The following is a 6,190-nucleotide window of genomic DNA, read 5'->3' as shown; positions in this document are numbered from 1 at the left end:
TGTAAAAAATATATATTTTGCAGATGGGGTAGAAAAGCAATAAATATATAATAAAGGACAAACATAGAACAAAGATATACTGCAGTAAATATAAAAGAGAATAAAATATAAAAGTTAATTTATAGTAAAAAAGTGGCCGTAAGTAGTATTTTTGTTAAGGAAAATGTATTTATTGATTTAGAGTTTCATCTTAAATTAAATACTGTATTAGTGATTTAAATTGTGGTTTTCCAGCCATTAGGGGGCGGTGTGGCTCAGCCGCGTGACGTCATCAAATGCCGTTCTTTCTCTCGCCTCTGAGCTTTCAAGTGCACAAGTTAGTTTTGCAACGGGTTTATCGCGAAAGTAGTAACAAAAGTCAAGGCGGGAAGATTTGAAACTGCAGTGACAGGTTTGAGAGGTTGTAGATGCCTGTTTGTGGTTGCAATTCAAATCTGAATCTAGGAAAACGTGTAAATATGTGCTATGCATTTGTATCTGCCAATGTATTTTAGTAAATGCCAGTTTACACGTTTGTGACTATTTTTCTGCAACTTCAAATGCAGAAGACAGATTTGTGAGTTTTGTCCACGAGTGCAAATCTCAATATTCAACTTCAGTTTTTTATTTTACAAGTTTTGACATTGGGGCTGTGATTGTACATTTTAGTGTACAGGTACAAATACTTACTTTACAAGTTCACAAATTAAAATCTACATGCTCTCAAGTTTTGCTACTGAAATACCTTCATACATAAAGCTCTACTAGGGAACAATCCCCTGTATACTTTTTCTGTCACTTTTTCTTTAAAACCTGCTTTTGACATTTTTCTATATATATTTTTTTCTATATATGCGTCTAAATTAATAATCTTAATCTATTAACTTCCGCTGAATTTATGTAGGCTATGATCGGTGTATTTCCAGTTCTTTTTGTCAAAACGTCATACAACATTTGCTCTCCTCCAAGTTGATGTTAAAAAAATTAGCCTTTCAGTTTCAGTGTCTTTCATACAGTGTCTTTCATCTCTTTTCGTTCAGTTCAATTTATTATCTTTGAAAAAGCTATGCGAAATATGCAATGCTGTCCTCGAAATGGACATTTAGAATTGTTAAACTTCAAAACGGCAGCGCGCACTGGATGAAAAGCTTTGTATCTACAACTCGCAGGTATTTCTCACCCATAGGCAGGATTTAACTAGATTTTTTATTGTGTTATAGTTAAAAATGTCTGGCTCTCAATGAAAAAGGCAGTGCGCGGCTGACGTGTGCGGACATGGATTTCTTCGCGCACTCGTTGTGCGAATGTGCCACTTTTACAAGTGTGATTTGGTTCGCCTACCACGTTGCATATAGATCAGGTTTTCCGCGATTATCTCTGATAAAAAAGTAAATTGTTAAAACTTAAACTTGAGAAGAAAACTGGGGCATGACGGAAAACTGGGGCATTCTTAACACCAGAAGAGCCACGAGGCTGAATCCAGCTTCTTATTCGCAGCTTCGTATTGACGCTATCCTCTCCACCTTAAAAGACGCGACTCTTTAATTTTCCGGTTTCTTGTTCACGCTCAGTTTAGGGACCGTCTAGATTTTCTCTTATTAGCTTTTTTTGCTTTTGTGTCTAAAAAAGAGCAATGAACAGTTTCTAAATATTAATAACACTGTGCGTGCGTGCGTGGAGAGAGGTTGCTCTGCTGGCTGTCTGGTGCAGGCATAACAAGCCTGAGCTGAATGCCCTTTGAGATGATAGTGGACTTCATGAGGAACCCTCATCACTCCCTCCCCTTACTATTCTCAATATCACTTTGGCTGAACTGATTAAATTATGTTTATGTTTGTAAAATGCACAGTATGAACCGTTTAATATGCAGTATTAACTGCAGTAATTAACTTATCCTCTTACATCTTATGTATTTATATGCTATGCATTTATGTTTTTGTTTTTTCCCTATTTTTTTTTGTTTGTGCGTGTGTACAGTTGGCAAATAAAGCTCGTTCTGATTCTGGTTTATAGTTATTATAGTTATACAAAGACAAAACGATATGACAACAGTTCAATTTACCATTCAATATACTAGTTATTGATTACATATGGTGATCTTGGCTAATTACATGCACTAATTACTTACATTAAAATACAGGTTGACATTTCTACTCCAGCATTTTTAAGTTATGGATCCATGAAGTTGGCAAATGTGTCAATACTGTTCAATGAGACATTGCACTTATGGCCCATTTTGAGAGACTTTATCTCAGTGGTCTTTGAGGGTGCTTTAAAAATGTCAAAGGTAGGTTATACACAGTCTCCTTGGCTACCACCATGCAGAAAAGCAAACAGTTTTACTGTAGCATTTTAAAGTTATGGACCCATGAAGTTGGCATGCATGTCAATACACGTCAATGGGTCAGTGCACTTATGGGCAAATTTAAGATGCTACATCTCAATAACCCTTAAGGTTGTGTTGACAGTTTCACATTACGGTTATACCCAGTGTCCTTGACTACCGCCTAGCCCAAAAGCAGACATTTTTACTGTAGCGTTTTAAAGTTATGGACCCATGAAGTTGGCATACGTGTCAATACACTTCAATGTGTCAGTGCACTTATGGGCCACTTTGAGGTGCTACATCTCAAATACCCTTAAGGGTGCGTTGACAGTTTCACATAACAGTTATACCCAGTGTACTTGACTACCACCAAGCCAAAAAGCAGACATTTTTACTGTAGCATTTTAAAGTTATGGACCCATGAAGTTGGCATGCGTGTCAATACACTTCAATGGGCCGTTGCTCTTATGGCCAATTTGAGGTGCTACATCTCAAATACCTTTAAGGGTGCGTTGAAAGTTTCACATTGGGGTTATACCCAGTGTCTGTGACTACCAACAAGCAAAAAAGCAGACATTTATACTGTAGCATTTTAAAGTTATGGACCCATGAAGTTGGTATACGTGTCAATACACTTCAATGGGTCGGTGCACTCATGGGCCATTTCGAGTTGACATATCTAAAGAACACTTAAGGGTGCGTTAAAAGTTTCATATTGGGCTTATACCCAGTGTCCTTGACTACCACTAAGCCAAAAAGCAGACATTTTTACTGTAGCATTTTAAAGATATGTACCCATGAAGTTGGCATACGTGTCATTACACTTCAATGGCCCGTTGCTCTTATGGCCAATTTGAGGTGCTACATCTCAAATACCTTTAAGGGTGCGTTGAAAGTTTCACAATGGGCTCATACCCAGTGTCCTTGACTACCAACAAGCCAAAAAGCAGACATTTTTACTGTAGCATTTTAAAGTTATGGACCCATGAAGTTGGCATGCGTGTCAATACACTTCAATGGGTCGGTGCACTCATGGGCCTTTTCGAGTTGATATATCTCAAGAACCCTTAAGGGTGCGTTAAAAGTTTCATATTGGGCTTATACCCAGTGTCCTTGACTACCACCTAAGCAAAAAGAGACATTTTTACTGTAGCATTTTAAAGTATGGACCCATGAATTGGCATACGTGTCATTTACACTTCAATGCCGTGCTTATGGCCAATTTGAGGTGACATCTCAAATACATTTAGGGTGCGTTAATGTTTCCATTGGTATACCCAGTGTCGTTGACTACCACCAAGCCAAAAAGAACATTTTTACTAGCATAAGTTTCCCTGGTTGGCATTCGTGTCAATAATATGGGAGGTCACTCATGGGCCTTTGAGTTATATATCTAGACTTAGGCGTGAAATTCATGGGCTAACAGGCTGACTACACAACAAACAACATTTCTCTACATCAAGATAAAAAGCTATTGCTGTGCTTTGATAGGAACACCACAAACACACCAACACGCACACACATACACACTACCAAAACGCTACACATCACACATTTTACCTACCATTGTTTTGGGGCGGTCAAAAAACATGAATACATAACCTTTTAAAAACACCAAGAATTAAACATTTGACCAGTTATTGTAAGACTTTTGTACTACACTATTTGTTACTTAGCACCTTAAGAAATACTTATCTCTTACAATTTCACTCCAAGCACAAGCAGGAGTACCAAACATACTAAAGTCTTAAATAATATGAGGGTGAGGTTCTCAACACAAAGAAACATTTCAGCAGAAAACATGGTTACAAAAAATTATTAAAATAATAACAAAAAAGAGTACTAGACTTTTCCCCAAATATTTTTATTATATGTTTTTGATTATACCTTTTTATTATATGTTATTATAACGTTTGGTTTAGAAAACAAGAATATAATTCTATTGAACATATTTTACTCATTTCATTTATTTCGACCAAGGCACAGAATAATTTTTCACATTGTGTTTTTATATTATTCACACTATTATAAGTCTTAGATTACTTAGTGAAAAGTCATGTCTATATAGGCTATGTGTATGTGTTTGTTCATTCAATACAATGTCTTTGATGCAACCTCTGTTTTATACACACCCACACACACACACACACACACACACACACACACACACACACACACACACACACACACACACTATAATACTGAAGATTCTTGAAAAATATATTTGACATTCTACATAGTAAACAGTCAACTTTTCAGCACCCTGGACAGAAATCATGGCAAACCTTTAGCATTTACATTGAAAGGAACAAATTACAAAATATTTTAATTTTTTACCGATAGATACCTTAGGATAGCCTCAATGGCAAGCACAGAAAAGTCGGACCCAAGAGCAGATGAGATATCACAAAAACTTTGTGTCAATAAGGGGATAAAGCAAAGGGTAAACTCAAAAGAAAGACCGAGCTGGGCTCAAAGAGTCCACTGGGCGAGTCAGAGAGGAATTCAGGCAGGCAAGGGGTCAGCCGAGGTGGGTACAGTGTCCAGGACAGAAGGCAAGCTCGTATAGTCCGAAGCAGGTAAGGGTCAATCGAGGCGCAGACAGAGCCCAGGGGGAAGAGCAAGCTCGTTATCCAATCTGGTGGAGGTCTAAATGGTGGGGAGAGATACGAGTCCGAGCGGCCGAACAGTCCAGGTAACTCCAACAAAGGGCAAAGAAAATATCGAACTACAACTAGAAAACTAGATTAATAAGGTACACAAAAATGACGAACTAGACTTAACAATAAGGAGCGAAGCAAAATAATCAAATAGCAACAGCCAAGCGACAGAAAGAGAACAGAGAGGGGAATAATAAAGGTACAGTAAAAATGTCTGCTTTTTTGGCTTGTGGTAGTCAAGGACACTGGGTATAAGCCCATGTGAAACTTTCAAGGCACCCTTAAAGGTATTTGAGATGTAGCACCTCAAATTGGCCATAAGAGCAACGGCCCATTGAAGTGTATTGACACGATGCCAACTTCATGGGTCCATAACTTTAAAATGCTACAGTAAAAATGTCTGTTTTTTGGCTTAGTGGTAGTCAAGGACACTGGGTATAAGCCCAATGATGAAACTTTCAACGCACCCTTAAAGGTTTTTGAGATGTAGCACCTAAATTTCCCATAAGTGCACGACCATTGAAGTGTATTGACACGATGCCAACTTCATGGGTCCATAACTTTAAAATGCTACAGTAAAAATGTCTGTTTTTTGCTTGTGGTAGTCAAGGACACTGGGTATAACCCAATGAGAAACTTTCAACGCACCCTTAAAGGTTTTTGAGATGTAGCACCTAAATTCCCATAAGTGCACGACCATTGAAGTGTATTGACACGATGCCAACTTCATGGGTCCATAACTTTAAAATGCTACAGTAAAAATGTCTGCTTTTTGGCTTGTGGTAGTCAAGGACACTGGTTTAACCCCAATGGAAACTTCAACGCACCCTTAAAGGTATTTGAGATTACACTCAAATGGCCATAAGAGCACGAGCCCATTGAAGTGTTATGACACGTATGCCAACTTCATGGGTCCATAACTTTAAAATGCTACAGTAAAAATGTCTGTTTTTTGGCTGGTGGTAGTCAAGGACACTGGTATAACCCCTATGAGAAACTTTCAACGCACCCTTAAAGGTATTTGAGATGTAGCACCTCAAATTGGCCATAAGAGCAACGGCCCATTGAAGTGTATTGACACGTATGCCAACTTCATGGGTCCATTACTTTAAAATGCTACAGTAAAAATGTCTGCTTTTTGGCTTGTTGGTAGTAAAGGACACTGGGTATAAGCCCAATGTGAAACTTTCAACGCACCCTTAAAGGTATTTGAGATGTAGCACCT

Source organism: Triplophysa rosa, linkage group LG23 (assembly GCF_024868665.1).
Source record: "Triplophysa rosa linkage group LG23, Trosa_1v2, whole genome shotgun sequence".
NCBI classification, from domain to species: domain Eukaryota; kingdom Metazoa; phylum Chordata; class Actinopteri; order Cypriniformes; family Nemacheilidae; genus Triplophysa; species Triplophysa rosa.
The sequence above is the reverse complement of the archived record's forward strand: the minus strand, read 5'-3'. Positions refer to the sequence as shown.